The sequence below is a fragment of the Callithrix jacchus genome, chromosome 7, assembly GCF_049354715.1.
Source record: "Callithrix jacchus isolate 240 chromosome 7, calJac240_pri, whole genome shotgun sequence".
NCBI lineage: Eukaryota > Metazoa > Chordata > Mammalia > Primates > Cebidae > Callithrix > Callithrix jacchus.
The window spans coordinates 102,745,809-102,771,033 of NC_133508.1; the positions used below are offsets into that span (position 1 = coordinate 102,745,809).

General features: G+C 40.0%; 1 protein-coding gene across 18 annotated transcripts in view; it reads left to right on the forward strand.

Moving 5' to 3' along the window:
• The first annotated feature begins 23,434 nt into the window (after positions 1 to 23,434).
• The window catches only part of LEPR (leptin receptor), a 109,718-nt gene continuing 107,927 nt past the window's right edge, over positions 23,435 to 25,225 (forward strand). For 9 of the 18 annotated variants that reach the window (XM_035251761.3, XM_035251762.3, XM_054236381.2 and 6 more), the window contains exons 1-2: positions 23,435 to 24,020; positions 24,288 to 24,332. The gene's annotated coding sequence lies outside the window, so the exon portion shown is untranslated. Of the gene's footprint in view, positions 24,333 to 25,225 lie in introns of all 18 variants that reach the window. The other 9 variants (XM_078332146.1, XM_078332145.1, XM_078332147.1 and 6 more) reach the window with 3 other exon arrangements.

Consider the following 25,225-nt stretch of genomic DNA (forward strand, 5'->3'; position numbering starts at 1 on the left):
TTGGATTCATTCTCCCCGTCACATTCAGGTACACTTATCAAATGTAGATTTGTTCTTTTCACATAATCCCATATTTCTTGGAGGCTTTCTTTATTTCTTTTCACTTTTTTCCCCTAGTCTTGCCTTCTCATTTTATTTCATTGAGTTGATCTTCAATCTCTCATAACCTTTCTTCTGCTATTGAAACTTGTGTATGCCTTGTGAAGTTCTTGTGCTGTATTTTTCAGCTCCATCAAGTCATTTATGTTCTTCTCTAAGATGGTTATTCTAGTTAACATTTTTTCAAGGTTCTTAGTTTCTTTGCATTGGGTTAGAACATTTTCCTTTAGCTCAGAGAAGTTTGTTATTACCTACCTTCTGAAGCCTGCTTCTGTCCATTCCTCAAACTCATTTTCCATCCAGTTTTGTTTGCTTGCTGGTGAGGAGTTGCGATCCCTTGGAGGAGGAGAGGCATTCTGGTTTTTGGTGATTTCACCCTTTTTGCTCTTGTTTCTTTCCATCTTCCTGGAGTTACCTACTTTTGGCCTTTGAAGTTGGTGACTTTCGGATTTCTTTTGGTTTTTTAGTTTTCCTTCTTTCAGTCAGGCTTCTCTGCTGCAGGACTGCTGGAGTTCCACTCCAGACATTGCTTGCCTGGGAGTCACCCGCAGGGGCTGCAGAACAGCAAGGATTGCTGCCTGTTCTTTCCTCTGATAGCTTCATCCCAGAAGGGTACCTGCCAGATGTTAGCCAGCGCTCTGCTGTATGAGGTGTCTCTTTGGATATACAGGGATCAGGAAGCCACTTGAGGAGGCAGTCTGTCTCTTATCATAGCTCAAGTGCTGTGCTGGGAGCTCTGTTGCTCCCTTCAGAGGTGCTGGACAGGGACCTTGAAGTCTGCTGCAGCAGAACTCACAACTGCCCCTTTTCCCAGGTGCTCTGTCCTTGGAAAGTGGGTCTTTATTTGTAAGTTCCTAATGGGCTGCTGCCTTTTTTCAGAGATGTGCTGCCCAGCAAGGAGGGAGTCTAGTCACAGTCTGCCTGCAGCGTCGTTGCTGAGCTGCCGCGTGCTCCACCCAGCTGCTGTGTAAATTTCCTTGTGATTTTGTTTACAGAGGTAAGGTTAGAACTGCCGCGGTAATGGCAGACTGCTTTGGTAATGGCAGACTGCCTTGGTAACGGTGGATGTCCTTCCCCCCACCAATCTTGACCATCCCGGGTGGAGCTCAAACTACTATGCTGGCTGTGAAACTCTCAAGCTAGTGGGTTTCAGTTTGCTGGTCTTTGTGGGGGTGGGACCTGCTAAGCCAGATCATGTGGCTCCCTGCCTTCAGCCTCCCGTTTTTTAGGGAAATGGGTGGCTCCGTCTTGCAGGCTTTCCAGGTGCCAGTTAGAACAGCTGCCCAGATTTGTGCTGGAAACCCACAGCACTTGTCAGTCCGGCGGGAATCTCCTGGTCTGTGGGCTGTAAAGACCATGGGAGAAGTGCAGTATCTGAACCAGAGTGCCAGAGTGGCCAGAGAAGTCCTTAATGGCCTCCATTGTGAAGGAGGGGGTGTCCTCTGGCCTGTTGCACTTCCCTGGTAAGGCAGTGCCCCATCCTATCTCAGTTTGCCCTCCTTTGGCTACACCCACTGTCCAACCAGTCCCATTGAGATGAACCTGGTACCTGGGTTGGAAATGTGGAGATCACTTGCCTTCTGTGTTGCTCTTGCTGGGAACTGCACTCCGGAGCTGTTCCTATTCGGCCATCTTGGTGGAAGTCCCGAAAGAGATAATTAAACTGAAATGAGGCTATTCAGGTGGACCCTAATCTAATATGTCTCATCATGTCATTATAAGTCAGGGAAATTTGGACATACCAAGAGACTCCAGGCATGTGTGCACGCAGAGGAAAGACCATTTGAGCAAGAAAGCATCTATTAACCAAGGAAAGAGGTTTAAGGAGAAACCAAACCTGCTGGCACCCTGATTGTAGGCGTTCCAGCCTCCAGAACCGTGAGAAAATACATTTCTGATGTTTAAGCCAACCAGAGTGTGGCAATTTTTTTAATGGCAGCTTAGCAAACAAATACAGCAATTTTTAAAGTTACCTAATTAGTGATGAGTGTGGTCCAGATGCTATTCTGGGTGCTGAGGATATAGCTTCCCTGTAGAGCTGACAGTCTAGCAATGGAGAAAGGGAATAATAATAAATAAGTAAAACATATGTCAGATCAGACTATGTGCTACAGAGAAAAAAAGTCAGAGAAATCATCATCCTATAGAAAGTTGCAATTTTATAGTTGTGAAGGCTTTATTGTGAGGCTGACATTTTAGCAAATATCTGGATAAGTTAAGGAAGAGGCAGAGAATCCCAGGTTGAGGAAGTAGCAAATTCAAAGACCCTTATTTGGGATTGTGCCTGACATGTTCAAGAGACAATATCAAAAAGCCAGTGTGGCTGAAATGTATAGAGTCTGGGGCGAGAGTCACATATCAGAGAGAATGGGGGTGGGGGAGCTATGGAGCTACTGGGGACTAACTTGTAGAGAAAGCCAGTCCACAGGAAAAAAATTAATACAAGAAGAATGACAAACAGGTGAAATGCAGGAGGGTATGGATGAGGGAGGGAGAGAGAAAGAGACAGAAAGAAGTCAGTCTGAAAAGGCTACACACTGTATGATTTCATTATTTAAAGGGCATTCTGGAAAGGCAAAACTATGGAGGCCACACATAAATTAGTCATCCCTGCGGTTTGGGCAGAGAGGAAGGTTGAATAGGTGAAGCACAAAGGATATTCTTTGTAAGTGATGGAACCATTCTGCATGATACCACAATGGTGGGTACTCAAAGCTATGCATTTATCAAAACCCATGGAACTTGACAGTACAGAGTGAACCTTAATGTATGAAAATTGTAAAAAAAATTATTTCTGAGGTCAGAGTGTCACAGGGTGGAACATAGAACGTGACTAAACTATAAATAATGTTACAAGTGTATGATACTGGAACTGAAGAATTAAGTAAATGGAATGCAGATAGCAGGAGCCAGGTTTCTCACTGTCGAAGTCGGAGCTTACAAGAAAGCATGGGGGGAAGGCAAGAACGTTTCATATGGTTATGGATTAGCACTGGAGATATCAGTATGAACTCATGCTTGCATTATTATCGGTACAGACACTTACATATATAAATATTTAGAGATATGTGTATATACGGGAGTTAGCTGTATATATACAGCTATAAATATGTATCTATAAATATTTATATAAATAAATATATACAAATAAATATTTCACACACACACACACACACACACACACACTTTGCTCTGTCAGCTGAAAAGGTCAAGATACAAGGATACATCTACCAACTTAGATCTTTGTTTCTAATCCTATTTGTTCCAATAAAAAGAATCAGGGATCCTTGGAGAAATGGCTGATTTTCAGAAAACATGCAATATGAATCTGGAGCATGTTGTAGTTTCTTAAAAGAAAGAAGTACTTAATACCCACAATGATGGAGCACATCGAAGGGAGACCGGAGCCAATGTATGCTTACATTAGGACATTTTGAGCAATAAGATAAATAAGGTAGCAATTAATGATAATTCAGGTATATATACAATAAGTCTTTTAAAATAAATAACAAGTTTATTTAAAAAAATCCCCTTCCAAGTTTTACCCCATTGAATTAAGTCAGAATGCCTAGGAGTGTGAGAAGGCATCAGTATTTTTTAAACATCTCAAGTGTTGTCAATATGCAGCATTGGAAACTCCATAGTAGGAGAAGTCCCTGAGCTGTGGTGGCTGTTATATTTTGGTACTCCTTAATTTATACAAAATGTCCTGAGCTAAATGAAAGTGTTGCGTGTTGCCTTCATTTTGTACCTATGTGAAGTCAAAATTTTAATTATGAGTATGATAAAAATAAGGTACTGGAACATGTTGCGCATTTGAGCACCACTTGAGGTTACATGACTGGATATTGAGCTCCTAATTGACAAATGTATCAAGCATATAATTACAAGCAATATTACATCTTAAAATGTCTCCTGTAATTTTCCTCCATTTGAAATGGAAAAACAACAAAAGGATATGACATGCATAGCCTTTCCTGTCTGATCCCTATGCTGTCTGATCCCACATTAATATGCTTTGGTGGATCTCACCAAGATTCCATTTTCTGCCATTTTTGACGTGGTTTGTGCTCCCTGAGGCTGACTCTATGGACTGCAATCCTCAGGCCTCCTTGCTCTCTGATTTCTAGTTAGGTTCAGGCAAAACGGAGGAGACGATATCATAGTGTCAACCCAAGTCTTCCCCTTCTTCATCACAGTTCTGGCAGTGGGTTGCAACTCTAGCTCCCATCCCCTGTGGCTCACACCTGGCTGTGGAAACACAGTGCCCTTCTCTCACCCCTTCAAACTAAGAGGGAGTAATGGTTTCCTGCTGTTGCTAGTCTTGGTAAGTCACTATCCCTTGTTAGGATTTTTATTTTAACTTTACTCATACCTCTGTTAATTGTCTCTTTACTGAAATATTTTAGGTTTGACTTTTTGAGGGTGCCATCCTGATAGATTTCCTGGCTAATGCAATTAGTGTATTGTTGTCAATTCTCTGGAAATGATGACCTTTTCTCCCCCACCCCTTTTTAAGCCAAGACAACATCTTGCCTACTTTTTTGACCTTAAAAATGTTATTTCTTTTGTAAAACGATGTTGATAGTAGTAAACATTACTTTCCCTAAATCCTTATTTAGCAAAAGTAAGAGTTGGCAAACATGCTGGTTCTCCATACATTTTTGAAATTTCATTTGCAAAATCTGGAGTCTGGGAACCATTGACCTAAGTGAGAATTCAACTTTTAAACATTAAGGGAATTCAGCTATAATTCACTTTACCACAAGAATCTTACAAATCTGGTAAAAGTTCCCAATCGCTGTCATAGTAGACACTCAAGTTACTGAAGTTCAGTTGTCTGCATAACATAGTCCCATTTCTGGTAAAGAGGGAAATAGTATCTGGGGAAAATAGGAGGATTGATAAAAATTAAAGTGGTTATTTTTGTGTCCACTAACACAGAAGGAGGTGTTACCTATGATTTGAGTCTCAAAAAGACATGAGTATTGCATTGCACTGGAGATCTGATAGGGAAAGGATAGAAAGTTTTAGAGAGAAGTTGCAAGGACTCTTTAATGAAGTATGGATGCAGCATGACAGTGACTTAGAACTTCCATGTTCACAGATCCAAAACTATTAATATTTATACCATTCGAAGGCTTTTTTCTCTCGTTAATAATTACAAAACTCATTAAGCAATGCACAGTGGGCACTTGTGTTTTTTTTCTTCAAATTCTATTTTATTTTTAATTGACAAATAGTAATTGTATGCCTTTATGGGGTATGATATGATATTCTGATAAATGTATACTCTGGAATGATCCAAACATGTTAGTTAGCATTATTGGTCATTTCAAATATTTATAATTTCTTTGTGGGGAAAGACTTTAAAAATCCTCTCAGCTATTTTGAAATATATAATACATTATTATTACAGTCATTATGCTGAGCAATAGAACATCAGAACTATTCCTCTTTCTAACTAAAACTTCTTATCAGTTGAACATTATGTCTCCTTTCCCTGTGCACACTTTCACCCCGTGCTAGCCTTTGGTAACAACCTTTCTATTCTCTATTTCTATGAGTTTGACTTTTTCAGATTCCACATATAAGTATGGTATTCGTGGAGCCAGGCCTGGCTTCTTTTTTCTTTTTCTTTTTTTTTTTTTTTGAGACTGAGTCTTAACTCTATCGCCCAGGCTGGAGTGCAGTGGTGAAATCTCGGCTCACTGAAATCTGCCTCATGGGTTCAAGTGATGCTCCTGCCTCAGCCTCCCAAGTAGCTGGGATTATAGGCACCCACCACCACGCCTGGCTAATTTTTGTATTTTTAGTAGAGGGGAGATTTCACCATGTTGGCCAGGCTAGTCTCAAACTCCTGACATCAAGGGATCTGCCCGCCTCGGCCTATCAAAGTGCTGGGATTACAGGCATGAGCCATCACACCCGACCATTTATTTCAGTTAACATAATGCCATCTAGGTTCATTCATATTGTCCCAAGTAACGGACTTTCCTTTTTTTAAAATGCTGAATAGTATTCCATTGTGTATGTATATGGTGTATACACCATTAAAAAATCCATTCCTTTGTTGATGAACACTTAGGTTGTTTCTGTATCTTGGCTATTGTGAATAATGCTGCAACAAACATGGGAGTGCAGACCTCTCTTTAAAATATGATTTCAATTATTTTGCACATACCCAGAAGTAGAATTGCTAGAACATATGGTAAATCTATTTTTAGTTTTTATTTTTTTAAACTTCATACTGTTTTTCAAAATGGCTGCACTCAACTGTAATACCTCCAACAGCGTACAGAGGTTCTTTCTCCACATCCTTGCTAACACTTATCTTTCATATTTTTGACAATAGCCGATCTAACAGGCGTGAAGTGATATTCCATTGTAGTTTTAATATGCATTTCTCTGAAAATTAGAAATATTGAGCATTTTGGTAAATGTATGTGTTGGCCATTTATATGTCTTCTTCTGAGAAACGTTTATTGAAATTCTTTGCCAATTTTCTAACTGCATTGTTTTCTTGTTACTGAGTAGTTTGAGTTTCTTGTATATTTTAGATATTAGCCTCTTATGCAATGTACGATTTACAAATACTTTTTCCCAGTTTGTGGGTTGCTTCTTTACTCTGTTGATTTTTTACTTTGTTGTGCAGAACTTTTTAGTTTGATGCAAATGCAATCTCATTTGTCTATTTTTGCTGTTATTGCCTGTGTTTTTGGGGTCATAGCCAAGAAATCATTCCCCAGACCAATGTCATGAAATTTTTCCCTAGGTTTTCTTCTAGTACTTTTATAGTTTCAGGTCTTATGTTTAAGTCTTTAATCTATTTTGAGTTCATTCTTCTATAAGGGATAAGGTAATGGTCCATTTTGATTCTTCTTTATGTGGATATCAAGTTTCCACAATATGATTTATTGAAGAGATTTCCTTTCCTCATTGTGTGTCCTTGGCATCTTTGTCAAAAAACAGTTGACTATAGATGTATAGGTTTATTCCTGTTCTTGGTGTCTTATTCCGTTGGTCGATGTGTCTGTTTGTATGCCAGTACCATGTTTTTGATTACTATAGTTTTGTAACATATTCTGAACTCTGGTAGCGTGATGCCTCTGGCTTTGCCTTTGTTCTTTCTGGTCAAGACTGTTTTGGCTATTTGTGACTTCATATAAATTTTAGAATTTTAAAAAATTTCTGTGAAGAATGACATTAGAATTTTGATAAGGATTGCAATGACTCTGTAGATTGCTTTGGATAGTATGGATGTTTAAAAAATATAAATTCTTCTACTCCATGAACACAGGATATCTTTCCATTTATTTGTACAATTTTCAATTTGTTCCATCAATGTTTTATAGTTTTGGTATACAGATCTTCCACTTCCTTGGTTAAATTACTCCTAAGTGGTTTTTTTTTTGTGATACTAACATAAATGGGATTTTTTTTTTTTAGTTTCTTTTTCAGTTAGTTTATGGTTTGTCTGTAGGAATGATACTGATTTTCATAGGTTGATTTTGTATCCTGCAACTTTACTAAGGTAGTTTATGAATTTAATTAATTTCTTTGGTTAAGTCTTTAGGATTTCCCATCTATAAGATCATGTCACCAGTAAAAAGAGATAATTTTGCTTCTTTCTTTCTGATTTGGATTCCTTTTTTTTTTTTTCTCTTGTCTAATTGCTCTGGTGAGAACTTCCAGTACTGTGTTATATCCTTGCTTTGTTCCCGATCTTAGGGAAAAAGCCTTCAACTTTCACAGTTGATTTTGACATTAGGTATGGGTTTGGTGTGTACGGCCTTTATTGTGTTGATGAACATTCTTTCTACTCTGAATTTGTTAAGAGTTTTTATCATGAAAGGATGTTTAATTCTGTCGAATCCTTTTCTGCATCTATTAAAATGATCATATGGTTTTTTGTCCTTCATTCTGTGGGTGTTTTTGTTTATTGATGTTTTCAATTTAATGTGTTTTATGTCAAGTATATCAACTTTATAACTGAAAGAAAATGTTTGCAGTATCCTGTGCTTGGAAAGGGTACAATAAACAGGGCATATATTTATCATAGTTTAGTGCCGTTGACTTTAAAATTCTTCTGTGTTGGGAATATGAGATCCTTCTTTGTTATGTTATGTTTAATATTAAATGCAAAGGCATTAACACATGATTGTTTTTTAGTTTTTATCTGTTTAAAATCTTTTTTTGTTTTTATTCTCATTACTTTCTGTTTTCTGAATTTAGCTTAAGAAAAACACAGAGCAATCTTTTCAAATACATTTTTTCCTTCGTATAAGGAAAAAGGGGAACTTTAAAAAGACTGGATAGCTTGGTTATAATGAGAAGTTTTTCTTTACCATTATAATCCAAACACAAGCTATTGTCCACATGGCATGGAATAATTAGTCAACACAATACTTTTCTTTCTCTTTACATTTCTACTACTGAAACAAAATAATAGAAACTGACTTATTTCTTCCTTTATCTTGTGATGGAAACCACTCTGTGGAAAACCTGGGAACAGTCAGCACTATGTTTTCCACTATGTGGAGAGAGCTGGTCAGTAGCAGGAAATGAAATTGACTCATATGGAGAAGCAGAGACACGAGATGGAGATTACTGGCGATTTTAGGGTTCCTGAGGACCATCTGCATGTCTCCTATTCCTGTTGCTTGACTGTTGAAATTTTTCTGATTCCATGAAATAAAAATTCTCCTTTTTGGCTAAGCTATTATATTGGGTGAAATTCTAAAGGGTTCAAGTGGCAAAAATGTAGCTACAATTAGCTTAAGTAAAAAGAGGGAATTGAGGAAAGATCCTTAGGTAACTCACAGAATTAAAGGAAGAGTTGAACAACTGAGCTTTATCAAGGCAGAAGCAGGTACTTTAGAAGGGGCTCAGAACCTAGGGCCAAGCCTTAGTTATGGCAGCAGCACACTTTCCTCACGTGGCCTTTGCTCCTTCTCTTTTCAGGCACTGTGCCCTCTGCAGAAGAATACTTTGATTACCTTATGTGTTTTCACCAGTACTTTTTTCATTTACCCCATAACCCTCATCTACTCATCAACATTTTTATGTGTATTGCCACAGAAGATGTTATAGCACGCTGTGGTTTTAAATCTCAAAAATTCAGATTAGCATTGAATTCAGGCTCTAAAGATTAAGAGAGCTATCCCAGGTTAGTGGGGGAAAGGATGTCCAAAAGGGAAAGAAAGACAGCTGGGTTGGTACCACTGGGAAAGGGGCCCTGCACCTTGTAGATGACACCATCGCTAGGCAACACACAGTGGGCATTTGTGTTTATTGTTTTAAATTGAATATGTTTTATAATGTCAAGTACAGCCAATCTATAGTTGAAACAAAAACTTTGAAGTACTCTGTGAAATGCATACCCAGGACTGAACCCTCTGGGAGAGGAGTAATAGACACTCCCACTGCACCCCACCCTGGATAACAGAGTGAGACCCTGTTTTACAAAAAATAAAAATAAAACACTGATTTTAGAATTGTTTTAGATCTAAAGAAAAATTTTAGTACAGAAAGTTTTTGTGTACTGTAGATCCAATATCCCCTATTATTAACAATCTAACATTCTTTCTGTCATATTCCTGACAAATATTAACATTTGTTTAAATACTCCCAGCAACTGGCAACCCAGTGTGTCCTAATGAGCTCCATTTTCATATAACTCTAGAGCAGTGTGACTTGAGATGTGTTTCTAGAACCAGCAGCATCCGTACGATCTGGAATCTGGTTAGAAATGAAGGTCAGACCTGAATCAGAATCTACATCAACAGGATCTCTAGTAATTCATGTGCACATCCAAATTTGAAAAGTATTGCTTTAGTGCTCATATATATATATACACACACACATTTATATGTTTTTTTTCCAAAAGATGGCAACCAATGTCTTGCAATCACATTGCCCCATTCATTAATTCATCTGTATATTTACAAAACATTTCTTAAGAGCATATGTGCGAGGCACTGATTTAACTTGAAATTTTTTTAAAGTAAGATCTTATCACTACACTAAAAAATTTCACATTTCAATTCTGCCATGCAAGAGGTAGGTGAATGAACAGGGTAATTTTTGTTCAGAAAACAGAGGACTAAGTTTGAAGAACTGTTTCTGAGAGAATAGCAAATTCAGGAAAATGCCAGTCTGTAGAAAACTATCACAACAGCCGAGAGAATCACAGAGTAGAAAGAGCTACTCCCCTTTATCCCAGATAGCGCTGGGGTGGAGAGAAAACCTTTCTGCATCTCGGCTTAGTATATTAGTCTGCTCTGTCATTGCTGTAAAGAAATACTGAGACTGGGTAATTAATAGAGAAAAGAGGTTGAATTGGCTCATGGTTCTGCAGGCTTTACAGGAATCATGGTGACTTCTGCTTCTGGGGAGGCCCCAGGAAGCTTCCAATCATGGCAGAAAGCTAACGGGGAGCAAGATCTTTTAAACCAGCAGATCTTGTGAGAACTCACTCATTACAGCAAGGACAGCAAAGGGCCATGAGGGATTTGCCCCCATGACCCAAACACCTCCCACTCACTATTACAAGAACAGCACTGAGGGGACGGTGCTAAAGCATTCATGAGAAACTACTCCCACGATCCAGTCACCTCCCACCAGGCCCCACCTCCAACATTGGGGATTACAACTGGACATGAGATTTGGGCAGGGGCACAAATCTAAACCCTAATGGGAAGCATGGGGCAGTATGTAGGAATAGCTGTGTGATGAAGGTCCTCAGATCTGAAGCAGCCTCGTGGAGTTCCAACTTACCTCAACAATGTGTAGGAGCAGTAGACCAGTTCCTGAGCCTAGGATAGTCATGTTGCTGGGCTTCACCAAGGTACCCAGAGCCCAGAGTGGTGCTGGAGAACACTCCTCAGTATACTTCAGCAGGGCATCAGGAGCCAGGAAGGAGAGCCATTAATCCTGAAGTGACTTTTGGCATGGATCCATGTAGATCAACACTTGAAAAACAGACAGGATGAGGAAGGAGATGCCAAATTCAACAAATAACTGCAGTTCAGAACCTTTGCTTATTCTGGCCATGCCTTCCTTCTGTCCCATGTCCCCTGCTTAGAAATAGATGTGAACTCAAGGAAAAAAGAAATGGGAGCCTGAATTCATTGAGGTTGAGTTTCTATCAGCTAGCAAAACAAGATCTCATTGAAGAAATTACATTCAGTTGCATGAAAAAATGAAGCCACACTTTCTGAGCATTTGCTTATGTGACCTGAAATTCAAATTCTGTCTTCTACGTCAGACTGCGTTCTTAAATGTGACAGAGAACTTGGCTACTAGCAACTGCAGCTTGTAACTGCATATATTCACCATCTGAAAGGTGCTGTAACTGGAAGCTTCACCTAAATCCATGTGCTTGGTGTTAGGGAAGGAACAGTTTCTCTGCCAAAAGCGAATACTTTGATCAGAGGTAGGGGAGGAGGGGAGCAGGGGAGCAGGCTGATAAAAACATTGAATTGCATTATCTACCTTGTGTGCCTATAATAATAAAGGTTTCCTTAATGTCATATTGATATGATCAAAGCAAGACACAAAATTATGAAAGAGATACTATGTCTTTTATGACTCATTAGTTCAGAGGTAGAACCTGGGCTCTGGAAAAAAATAACACAGCCATTTCATTGTTAATTTTTAAACGTTGCAGCAGTTTGACTATGATAGTTGGCATATAGGTCAGAGAATGGGCCTGGTGGGTTTTGCTCTCAAATCCCGTTACATTCCTGCAGAGAACAAAGTGCTTTGTGTTATGTGACAATTGGTTAGTAGTAGGTGTGTACCAATTATCAGGATTGTCAGAAATGTCAGCCACTTTCCTTTAAGGTTCATAGGGACTTAAATCTGAAATACTTTTCTACAAAAGCTTCACTTAGCTGCCTAATTCCGAAATAATTTTATTCTGGCTAACTGCTTATTCATAGAAGCCTTTCCAGGTAATATTCTAAGAGTTATTTCCCAACGATTATTCTCTTTATTTCACATGATATTCTTTCAGGTGCAAGGAAATAATAATTAATTTGGCTTATGTATATAATTTGGAGAATTTTGTAGTTTGTCTTCTGTGTTGCTCATTTCTGAGAAACAGGCAAATGGATAAAAAACTTATGCATACAGCATGAAATACTGAAAAAATGTAAAAGAATTCCTTGGAGAAGTCATATTTTAGTCCATGTTCTGATGTTAATTTTAATCTTGGGGTTAAGTAATTTTTGCTCCTGGTATGAAATTATAAACAAACAGTCCAATTGACTTGCCTTTCAACTCTAAACAGCTTCTTGATCACAGATAAATAGCTGCTATGAATTTCACTGCTGTTACATAGCTTTTCAGATAGTCAAGGTAGTATGATTCTGCCATATTCATGCCAGCAGCATTTCAAAGGGCAAGGAAGGTGCTTCAACAGATTAGGAGTCTAAAGGAATTACAGGTTGGGCAAGTGGTCAGTGAAGAGCCACCAAGAGTAATTGGGGATCCCCAGGCCTGTAGGAGCATCTGAAAGGCTCTAGTTCCCAGGAAGAGCTTTAGAGAACAATTTTGACTAGCCTTTCTATAATAAGGTTCTCACCCTATTTATCACTTACAGAGTTAGGAATGTGAGATACTATGATGGATCCAAAGAACATATGGTCTTACATAGATATTTTCAAATAACTTTTTTCCTCCTTATTTTTTTAGTAAACATATGATTATTGTAGATAAATCAGAAAAATAAATATAAACAGTAAAATAAACTTATCCATTATTCCATAATCTGAAGATAGGCAGATTGTTCTATGGTAATCTAGAATAAGAATACCTTTGGTATGTGATTTTAAAACAGTATGATAGGCATATAATCATTGTGAAGTATCTATTCTTCAACTCACTTTTGTTTTTATTCTTGTTAGTTATACAAACGGGAAACAGTAAAATTTGCCTTTTATCCTTGAGCCCAATATATATTATTTGAGCAATTTTTATATCTAAAATACTGTCATAAATATTTTAGGAAACAGCAAAACAAACATTAATAAGACATAACCTTTGGAATATAGGAATTATGCACGAGCAATCGTTAGATGAATCAGATAGTGTTTCATGATAAAATGGAAACCAAATAAATTTATAAATGATCATAGACCGTAGATAGCAGAACCCCAGTTTGGGAGATTACAGTTTTGTTGGATTTTGGCATATTGGCTAGGATCTCAGTCAGCAGATAATTGTGGTGGGTGATGGTTGAGGGAGGGATACCACGGAATGAAGAAATAACATTCAGGATGGCAGAGCATGGACAAAATCAGGAAGTGAAAACAAATGTGAAGACTTTTAAGTAACTGTGAGTTCTCTCCTCAAGTGGAAGAAAACACTGGTAAATTAAGTTGACCATACACTGAGAAGAAATTTGAGTGCCAGACTTAGTTTAAACTTTGTTCTGTAGGCAGTGCAGAGACACAGTTACTTTTGAGCAAGTCCGTAAAATGGTCAAGGCTCTACCTTAAGAATGTTTTATGGAACCTTAAATTCCTGGAAGGAATGACAAAGCCTTTTTTGTGTAGGTAAGTGTTCATATAAATGCTCTCTAAACTTCTCATATTTATTTTTTAATATAAATTATAGATACAGTTTTATTTTTATTTTGTATGCCAAGTACTGTAATTATCTCATGAATGAAGGAGGACAAACGCAGAATTGAAGATAAAGACAAAAGGTTCTGTTTCAAAGAAGGGGTCGGGGGCTCTTTGTTTCTAGTGAACAAAGTCCCTGAATTTTTACAGCCCTTCATATTTAATAAGTAAAGTGAATAGGGAGGAGGGGGTGATTGTTGATCAACGACTTGATTTATCACAAGTTCACATAACTGCTTTCCTTGTTCAACGGGTTCCAGATGTTCAGGTAGATAACCTTAAAGAGCACAGTAACCTCAAGGAGCACAGGACCTGGGACGTGACTGCCCTCAACATTCCTTCTGGCTGCAGAAGGAATGTTTGTCACTTTGCGGACATCCTGCTTTCATGAGGAATGTCTACTGTTTGCTCATATAGCCTCCAAAGGTATATTGAGTTGGTCACGTCCCACATTCTTGGGGTCTCCAGCACCCAAGAATACCTTCTTAGAAAAGCATAAGGATTTCCTGAAGTATTTTCATGTCTAAACTTTCTTGTCATTAGTATTTGTTTTTCTCAATTTACAGCTTGTCAATAAAGTGTTCATTTGTTCTGTATGTATTTGTTCCTCTTGTCTTTCTTTCATAAAATGCTCAATTCATTCAAAAAGCATTTATGGGGCAACTATATGAATAGAATATTGTATTGTATAATAAGCACTACAAAAACTGTGTGTCAGTCGGGCATAGTGGCTCACGCCTGTAATCCCAGCACTTTGGGAGGCCGAGGCAGGCAGATCACCTGAGGTCAGGAGTTAGAGATGAGCCTGGCCAACATGGTGAAACCCTGTCTCTATTAAAAGTACAAAAATTAGCCAGGCGTGGTGGCAGGTGTCTGTAATCCCAGCTATTCAGGAGGCTGAGGCAGAAGAATTGCTTGAACCCGGCAGGCAGAGATTGCAGTGAGCTGAGATAACCCCACTGTACTCCAGCATGGGCAACAAGAGCAAGACTCCATCTCAAAAACAAACAAACAACGAAACAAAAAACTGTGTGTCCTGGATAATTTGGGTTAAATTATCTGGCTGGGCCTGGAGATAGCACTTAAGTAAGAGATATTTTGAATATCATGAATTTAAAGAAAAACTTGCTAGCACTTAAGATAGTCAACTTGGTTAGTTGATATTAACTATCCTGTTAATTATTTTGAAATTCAGATTTTTCTTATTTGTTCTTCAGTTTCCTTTCTAAAATTTTAAAATACTTTTAACTGCTTATTAACTATTTGGTTTAACTTTAAATTGTTAAAACTTTTTGAAGAATGAAATGTATTTTAGGGTTACCATTTGCATTTAATGTGTAAAATTGATTTTAGGCTTTCATTAAGTCAAATTTTAAACTTGAGGTTTAAAATTCTCCATTGCTAAATGTGTTTCTGGCTTGGGCAGAGATACTGGTTACCATTTACTCAAATAAGCAGGCCTAATAATTATCTGCAAATGGCATGTCAAGTGACCCCCAAATTGAAACATCTTTATGTAAAAGGTTTTCTCTTCTAATGTTTACTTTGGTCTCAGAATCCATTATTTAATTAAACAGTTATATTGTTTATCCAGCAAATGCAACTCAGCACATAAGAAGGCATTTACTTAAATCTAAGAATATACTTAAATATTTATTGCTATTAATTGTATTGGTGAGTTCTTCCATACCATAACACCTTTCACGTTTGCAAATACAGCTCTTTTGCTGTTAGATGTAAGTGACTCTGTATTCATTTCATAAAGACTCATCACCTATTCTGAGACCTTGATTTTGCCACTCCATCACCCTTTTCCCTTCCAAAGGCAAGGGCAAATCAGACCAATTGCAGCAACACAGAATCACAATAGAAAGACAAAGTTTAATGGTTCTCTTTAGACCATAACAACCAAGTAGTCTCAAATCTCTCCCACGAAATTTGAATGTTTGAGTAATCTCTCATGGTTTTTAGATGGTAATAGTAATGTCCTTTTATCTCTACCAGTTTGTTCCAGACTTCTTTGACATTACAAATGGAATATGGTATATAAAGCTGGTCAAAGTCCAGAAAACTTTGGTAACTATCCCTGTACTACACACACTAGTGGTTCCTGCAGGGTATAGGTACTCCAGGCCTAAAAGATTCATGCACAATCAATCTGAAAGTCAGAGCAGGGCAAATATACCATAAACTGTAAAGTTACTCAGTGGTTCTTTGAGCTGGCGAAAGTCAGTGTGTGTGTGTGTGTGTGTGTGTGTGTGTGTGTGTGTATGTTTAAGTGATAATCTGCATCAGTTAATTTTCCTGTTTCAGATTTGCCAGTTCACCCTGGCCATCTTGAAAAAGAGTTATCCCTGATCTCTCTCTCTCTGTTACTTCTCTCCCGTCAGCAATGGAGAACAAATGTGGGCAAAGTAAGTAAAGCAATCACCACCTTTGGAGGGAAAAATTGGTCATGTTCTATGGATGGTAGATCAACTCTACTGTGGATCATCAGCAACATTTTTACTCTAACTCATCATTTCCACCCCAAATATTTTTCATATAAATGCTCTGAAGTTGTAGCTTCGAATAATAGTCTTTGATGTGGTGGGGCCTTAATCACCTCCCATCCAATCCCATCCTATGACATTCCTAATGGACATAATTTAGCCTCTATTTAAAAATATCTGTGAGGAAGAGTGCATTGTCTTACCAGATAGCCCATTGCCACTTCCAATGGCTGTGAAAGAAAGTTATTCCTCAGATTTGGTTTAAACCTGGCTCCCTATTCATTCCATGCATTGATATTAGTTCAGTTGACAGGAGCTACGTAGAACAGTCTACCACATTCTCCTCATGACTGTTGTTCCAGTATGTGAAGTGAGCTAGAATTCTCGCCTTCCACCTAAATGTCATCTTTTCCAATTCATTTGGTGTGCCTATTAAAATGCAGAATCCTGTTTCCTCAACTCCAGAGGTTTTTGTTGACTAGGTTTCTGGTAGACCTAGGATTTTTGTCTGTTTTGTAATGTGATCTGTGTTTACATCTTAGTAGTTTTATTGGTTGTTTCCTGTCTGTGGAGTTTTGGAGGTCCAATAGCTTTCCTTTGTCTTGTACTCTATCCTTTAACTTTCAAGGTGGCAGTGTTTCCGCTGGTATGAAATTCTCAAGAATCTTGTAGTTTTTCCCGTGTATATTACAGAAATTCTCTCCAGAAGAAAAGAGGCTTGTTTATAGATTTTTCCAAGATAATATTGCCTCTATTTTGGGGGTCTGCTGAGAAGGCTGAGGGGATCCATGAGTCACCTGTTTAATCTCTTCAAAGAGCCTTTTATGTGACTGAATGCCAACTGTTATCTTTCTGGGGTAATAGCAAAATTGTTACGAGCCACACTTCTGGCTTTTTTTCTACAATGTACTTTTCTGGCAGTGAATCCTTAAGTTTTGCAGAGAACATTTTAAGTCCTCAAGTCCTGGCACCTTTGGGTTTCACAATCTTTCCCTAATTTATACCATTCATTTTACATCTTACTATAAGCAGTGAGAAACCAAAATGTGCCTTCAACACTGCTTGAAGATCTCATTTATATGCCCAATTTCATTGTTTACAAATTCTGCTTTCCACACACCTGCTAAGCTTTCCATCACGATATAACAGGTATCACCCTTCCTCCAGTTTCCAGTAACACGTTTCTCATTTCTGTCTGAGTCCTCACTAACAGCCATTTCTCTCCTTCCCTCCTTCCTTCCTTCCTTCCTTCCTTCCTTCCTTCCTTCCTTCCTTCCTTCCTTCCTTCCTTCCTTCCTTCCTTCCTTCCTTCCCTTCTTCTCTTTCTTTTTTTTTTTGAGACAGAGTCTCACTCTGTCACCAGGCTGGAGTGCAGTGGTGCGATCTTGGCTCAATGCAAACTCCGTCTCCCAGGTTCAAGCAATTCTCCTGCCTCAGCCTCCCAAGTAGCTGGGACTACAGGTATGTGCCACCAAACCAGATAATTTTTGTTTTTTTAGTAGAGACGGGGTTTTGCCATGTTGGCCAGGATGGCCTCGATATCTTGTTCTCATGATTTGCCTGCCTTGGTCTCCCAAAGTGCTGGGATTACAGGCATGAGCCACTGCGCCCGGCCTCTCTTTCTTTCCTTCTCCTCTCCCCTCCCTTCCCCTTCCCTCCCGCTCTCCCCTCCTTTTCCTTTTCTTTCCTTTGCAGTGGCATGATCTCAGCTTACTGCAATGTCCACCTCCCCGGCTCAAATGATCTTCCCACCTCAGTCTCCTGAGTAGCTGGAACTACAGGTGCACGCCACCGCACCCTGCTAATTTTTGTATTTTTAGAAGAGACAGGGTTTTGCCATGTTGCCGAGGCTGGTCCCAAACTTCTGGGCTCAAGTGATTCACTTGACTCAGCTTCCTAAAGTGCTGGGATTACAGATGTGAGCCACCATGCCTGGTCTCCAGCAGTCACTTTCATGTCCATGTTCCTATCAATAGCCTGTTAATAATGATTTAGGTATTCTCTAAGGTCATATATATTTTCTCTACCTTGCTTCTCACTTCCTTCTGAAGCAAAGTTGTTAACATTTGTATTTCTACTAAAAATCTGTTTAAGATAGGCTTTTATCTTTCTAAGCAGACTTTTAGTAGAAGTATGGATTCTAACAACTCTGCTTCATCAGAAGGAAGTGAGAAGGTCACCCAGGCTGCAGTACAGTGGTGTGATCACAGCTCACTGCAGACTTGACTTCTAAGTTTGAGCGATCCTGCCATTTCAGCCTCCCAAATACCTAAGATTACAAGTCTGCTCCACCAAGCCTGGCTAATTTATACAAAAATGTTTTTAAATGTGGGGTCTTGGTATGATGCACAGGCTGGTCTTGAACTCCTGACCTTAACCGATGCCAGGACTGGCCTCCCTTGGACTCCCAAAGTGTTGTGATTACAGGTGTGAGCCACCATGCCTGGACTTAACCAGTTTGCCCAGAGAATACCCGCCAGTGGCACTTGTAGCTGTAGCATTTATCCCAAGATAACTTTGTCATGAAATATGCTTTTATTATTATTTTTGCATCCCTCTGGTATATCGACTTCAGAAATAAAAGACATCATTCTATTTATTGCATTCTGTTTTTAGTAGTGGATTTCCATTTAGTAATTCTCAATCGCTGAAAATGTCAAATCCTCAAAACGTAGCATTTCTCTGGATGACGTTATCATTCTTGAAGAGTTGTTGGCCGAAGATTCATTTGATGAATCTGCTTTTTCTGTAATCAACGATTTTGATGACTCAGTAAATGCTGGTGTTAGTTCTGTTTGGAAATAACTCCAAGACCAGTTTTTATATTTTGTTTTTACATTGAAAATCAGCCAGATTTGCTCCAGCTTTAAAGAATGTGTTTAATATAAAATTAAAGGAGCACTGGCAGCGAGCTGCCCTTTTTTTTTCCTGAATGGAAAAAGGGTTAAAGCCTTTTGTCCAATAGAAAACCCTTAAAACGGTCATCTGAATGAAAGATCTGACAGAACCACGCCCACCCTGGTTATCTAGGATGATCTCTTTTCTGTATAGTCAACTGATTATGAACTTTAATCACATCTAAAAAATACCCTCTAGCAACTTCTGGATTAGTGTTTGATTACATAATTGGAGACTTCAGCCTAGCCATTTTGATGCACCAAAAAGACTGTCACAGTGTCTTCTATCACTTACTCCATTAACCAAAGTTGCTACCATGCATAACACAGTAATTTATTTTCACTTGGACATTTAGGTTTCAAAGGGATTTATTCTCAGATATATGTTAAGAATCAAGATAGAAATAGTTCTATATCATTGGCTTATTGAACACAATAGTTCTTGAATTAGCAGTTACAACTTTACAAGTTGTAAATTGTTTTTCCATGAGGACTTAAAAGTTTTATTTTCATTAAATATAAATTTCTTTTTGCTGGAAATGGCATTGGTACTATTTAAATAGTCTATTGCTGGCTGGGCATGGTGGCTCACACTTGTAATCCCAGCATTTTGGGAGGCTGAGGCGGGCAGATCACTTGACATCAGGAGTTTGAGACCAGCCCAGCCAATGTTGTGAAACCCTGCCTCTCCTAAAAACACATAAAAAGGCGGGCATGGTGGTGGGTGCCTGTAATCCTAGCTAATCGGGAGGCATTTATATGCATTTTTGAATGCAAATTCTTAAGATGTGTGTGGTAATTAGACATATAATCATAATTATTATTTTATTCTGAAAAACTTTCCAAAAGACATTTAGAGTATCATGGCCAAGGTGAGTCACTGTTTTATTTAAAACTATAGTCAGTTCAACCACAAACCTTTCTGAGTGTCTACTGTAGTGAATATATGTGATTTTCCTTTTCTACTTCCCCATCAATAAAATCACCCTAATTTTATTTTTTTAGGTTCCACTTTCCCCCCAACCCTCAGTAATTTGGTTAGGGTAAGACTCATCCTCCTCATTTCCCCCATTTTCCAGGTCAGGTGAGATATTTGGGCAGTCATCATATTCCAACTCACTGGCCGTGTGACTAGTGCAGGGATGGTCCTGTAACCCACGTAAGTCAATGAAAGATACCCAATCTGGTAGTTATTAAGATATAGATTGACTGCTTAAAACGGTAAGAGTGGAAGAGTGAGAAGGAAAGCCAAAGAGAAAAGAGCTGAGCCAGGAAGAAAGCGGAGTCACTGAAATCACTATTTGTAGAGTCTCAAGAAGTGACGTATCAATATTCTTATCTTAATAGTTGAGCAATATTTATGTTTTTGAAACTAACAACTAAAATACTTGGATACAATAGTTCACCTAATTTAAGTAACTATAATTTCAGTCATGATTGATCGTTCCCAGCAGGACCCATATCTGTGTAAATGGGCATAGTATGGGGCATAGATTTCTTTTCAAAAGAGAAGATAGGTGATCTCATTAATTTCTTTTTCACATCAAAGCTTTCCTTTTAGAGTTTTTTTCCCCTTCTCTAGAGAATACTGAATGAGTCAGGGTGTTAACCTGCTTTGCTCTAGTAAATTCTATCTTCTCATTATAGAGATGTTTTTCGCTGTAGTAACAATTTGCTTAGCTGCTTGGCAGTGCTTTATTTTTACTCACGTATTCACTCACAGCTCTTTATCAGGCTTCAGGTATGTACCAAATACTATGCCAGATGAAATGAGATTCAAAGATGTCTCCTAACCTAGAATGTAAATTCTATAAGAACTTTCTGACTCGGAGCCTAGTATAGAGCAGACACTCAGTATTGGCACATTATCAGAAATCTATACATGTGCATTTAGGATGCATTTCTATAACAATGGTCACTTTGAGGCACTATGCTTGGCGTTCAAGTATTGCCTGCAACTCAAACACAAGTTGAGGGTTTGAGCCTTTGTACTTGTTTCCTACAGGGAAGGTATTCTTCAAAATGCCCGGGTTTATGATACTTATTTTTAGTTTTTATTATTTATTTACTTTTTTGAGACGGAGTCTCACTGTTACCCAGGCTGGAGTGCGGTGGCGTGATTTCGGTTCACTGCAAACTCTGCCTTCTGGATTCAAGCGATTCTCCTGTCTCAGCCCCCCAAGTAGCTGGGATTACAGGTGTGCATCACCACACCCAGCTAATTTTTATATTTTTAATGGAGATAGGGTTTCACCATGTTACTGGTCTCGAACTCCTGGGCTCAAGTGGTCTGCCCGCTTCAGTCTCCCAAAGTGCTGGGATTATAGGCATGAGCCACTGTGCCTGGGAATACTTATTTCTAGTAGTTCACAATGAAATAATTAATTATATTTAGTGTCAATACAATTTCAAATAATGATGCTGGAATGACACCTGATACCAGAGTAGACGACGATTTTGATCTCTATTAGTTAGTTATAGTGGTTAAAGTGACTTCACGCTAAAAATGTCCACATCCCAATTTCTGGAACCTGTGGATGTGACTTTATTTGGAAAAACGGTCTTTGCAGATGTAACTAAGTTAAGAATTTTGAGATGAGACCAGCCTGAATTATCTGGGTGGTCCCTAAATCCAATGACAAATGCCCTTTACAACAAAAAGAGAAGGTAGCACAGACACAAGGGAGAAGGCATGTGAAGAAGGAGGCAGAGACTGGAGTTATGTGGCCACAAGCCAAGGAATTCCTGAAGCCATCAGAGGCAAGGAAGGATTTTCCCCTAGAGCCTTGGGAGTGAGTACAGACCTGATGACACCTTGACTTTAAACTTTTAGCTTCCAGAGCAATGAGAGAATAAATCTCTGAGCATCAAGTTTGTGATAATTTGTTATAGCAGCCCTAGGAAACTAATATGTTAGTTTGTACTGATTATTTAATTAAAGATTCTTTTTGTATTGTTTTCTTTCCTAATAGTCTGGAGAAATCTACCTCAATTCTTATCTCCATCCAATAGAGACATCTGTCTGTTGAGGTCTGGTGGAAATCCAAGGGTTAATTTTTTCTTGGTTATTTTTCACCAACCACAGATACCACTGAAAGCCCATTTGGTATACAAATCTGACATTTCTGAATAAAGTGGCTTCAACAAGTGGTCTGGAGATCCAAGTGCTATTTAAAAAAGTGACACTGGTCCTGAGAGGTGATTCCTATGAAGGAGAAGCTTCATTTGCAAAGTTACAGCAAGGTTCCTTCTTTTTTTTTTTTTTTTTTTTGAGACGGAGTTTCGCTCTTGCTACCCAGGCTGGAGTGCAATGGCGCGATCTCGGCTCACCGCAATCTCCGCCTCCTGGGTTCAGGCAATTCTCCTTCCTCAGCCTCCCGAGCAGCTGGGATTACAGGCACCCACCACCGTGCCCAGCTAATTTTTTGTAATTTTAGTAGAGATGGGGTTTCACCATGTTGACCAAGATGGTCTCGATCTGTTGACCTCGTGATCCACCCACCTCGGCCTCCCAAAGTGCTGGGATTACAGGCTTGAGCCAGCAAGGTTCCTTCTATAACGCACAGCGGCTGGGCCAGGGAGCCAGGAGATCACCTCTGAGCCACTTCTGGCCTACCCATCTCTGAGCCACTTTCTGCAACTCACTTTCCCTGTATGCCTGGAATGCTTCTTCCTATGAGGGCATTAATCAAATTAAGTAGAGGCCTTTAAAAATTAGCCATCCACTAGATATTTAAAAATGGCCAGTCTGGAGAATGGCCATTCCTCTTTATTCTTTCTCCCTTACTCTGTTAGTTTCCTTTTCATATCACCTGGCACTACTGGTAATTGTATGAATAGGTGCTTATCTGTCTGTCCTCCCACCCCTAACTCTAAGTTCAGGGAACACTATAACTGAACCTAGTATATTGTCTGGCACATAGTACCTCCTCAATAAAGATGTATTTAATACATAGACAAATAATGAATGAACATTTTGAAAGGAGAGCTGGAAAATGTCTATTTACTTTGGAGTTGGAATCAGACTGTTCAAGGACACATTAAAAAAAATGTGCTACGTCAAACATCACTGAATCTCAGGATTGAAAGAGTGGTGGTCATATGGCTCCAATCCCCTCCAAACACGCCACCCACCAGATGCGCGAATGCATTTAGCCTTCCTGACACGCATGACGATGAAGATGCTGGCGGAAGCATCCCTGGTTTCAGGAAACTCACGACCTCACTACTTTTCATCTTTTCCGTTTAGCTTTCTTCTCCGACTCCTCCCACTTCTTGCAATCTTTTAATTGTAGCATTTTACACACCTGCTGCTGCAGAGTTCTGGAGGGACAGGGAACCCCAGTGCTTAGCTAAAGTCTGCAGCCAGCGACGCAGGGTCGCGGGTGACTGCCTGCGGGGGGAACTCGCGGCGCCGTGTGCCTGCTGGGTTCGCCCGGGCTCTGGACCTCCCTGCGGGCAGCGCGGCCTCCTCTCAGCGCCGGGTCTCCCCTCCTGCAGACCCGCGGCCACCCGCAGCGGCGTTCGTAGCCGCAGTCCTGGGCCACCGGCGCGGCCACTCTCGCCGTTCGAGTCCGCTCCTCCCGCTCCAGAGCGGCTGCGGAGGGCGCGGCCACCCGACTCTTCCCTCCTTTTTCCGCCCCCCCTAGGCCGCTCCTGCTCAGCGCCTCCTCCCCACGCACTCGGCTGCCCTCCTCTCTCCTGAGAGTTGCCCAGCACCTTGGGCGAGGAGTTCGGAGCGGCCCCATCGCAGAGCCCACGGCCGGCCGAGCGCGCGCGACGCAGGTGCCCGAGCCCCGGCGCCGCCGCCATCTCTGCCTTCCGTCGAGTTGGACCGAGGGATCGAGGAGGGACCCGCTTCCCTCTCCGGCACCCACTGTTGCCACCTCTTCCCACTTCGGGTAACTTGAGAATGGGGCGTTGGGACGCGCGTGACGGGCGCGGAGCCCCGCTGGCCGCTTAGGGCCGGGGACTGCAGCTCAGCTGGACCACCTGAGGGGCCGGCGCCTGGCGGGCGGCGGGGGCGCGGTGGGTGCGACGCAGGACGAGTCTCGGCTCCCGCCGGGCGAGGAGGATCTGGGCGCAGACTGAGAGCTGCGGGCCGCGCCTGGCGCGCACCTGCCCCGGGCCACTGAAAGGGCATGCCACCCTGTCAACTTCTTTTCCAGGCTTCCTGCCTACTTTGGAAACTGAAGGGACTGCCATGTAAAACGGTAAGCCCTGGGGCCCTGAAGAGGATTTGGGAGTTCGATGACAAGGGACAGAAAGATTGTGCTGTAGGGATGATTTAGACCTCAGATCTTGTTTCCCACCTTCCCCATTGCCTGCAAGCAAATTAAACAGCAGCAGCAGCAGCCGCAGCAGCAGCAAAACCCCAAACCCAATTCCAACCAACCACTTACTGGGAGGAATTTGTAGTGGTGAGAGAAAGAGGACCCACTCGCGGCGCCGTGTGCCTGCTGGGTTTCCATTGGAAACCCCAGGTTTGGTGCCATTTAAAAATTGGTTATTTCTGGGACTTGCGTTTGCAAACAGATTAGAATTCTGGGCTCTTGTAAGCCAGATGGAGTTCTTTATAGTGAAGGGTTGCCTGAGTGTCCTTCATTAACATTTATTTCTGTAAGTGTTAAAGTTTATTGAAACAAATACTCTTTCACGGCTCTGGACTTGGAATCAGAAAATTTGACTTTTGGTATGATTTCCTATTTATTATCTCTGACACTGTGATTTAACCTCAGTGGGCCTCAGTTTTTCAAATTAGAGGGTTGGCTTAAGATAATTTCTGAGAGCTTTTTGAGAATATCCAAGGTATGCCCCAGATTTTAAAAGTGTAATTCTTTAACTCTTTTAACTTGTTACAAACATTACTAGTTTCATAATTTCATGATATAAAAACAATCTATTAATCTAGTTTATATGCACTTATCACTTAGGCTTTTAGGATTTTCCAACCAAAAGTTGTAGAGAAAAACATTTATAAAGAGCTATAAAGAAATATAAAGAATATTTCTGCCTCTTTTTGGTGGCTTTGAATTAAAACAATAAAACAAGGTTTTCTCACCCATATTTGCTTTTATGCAATTTGGGAGAGTGGAGAGGATTTAAA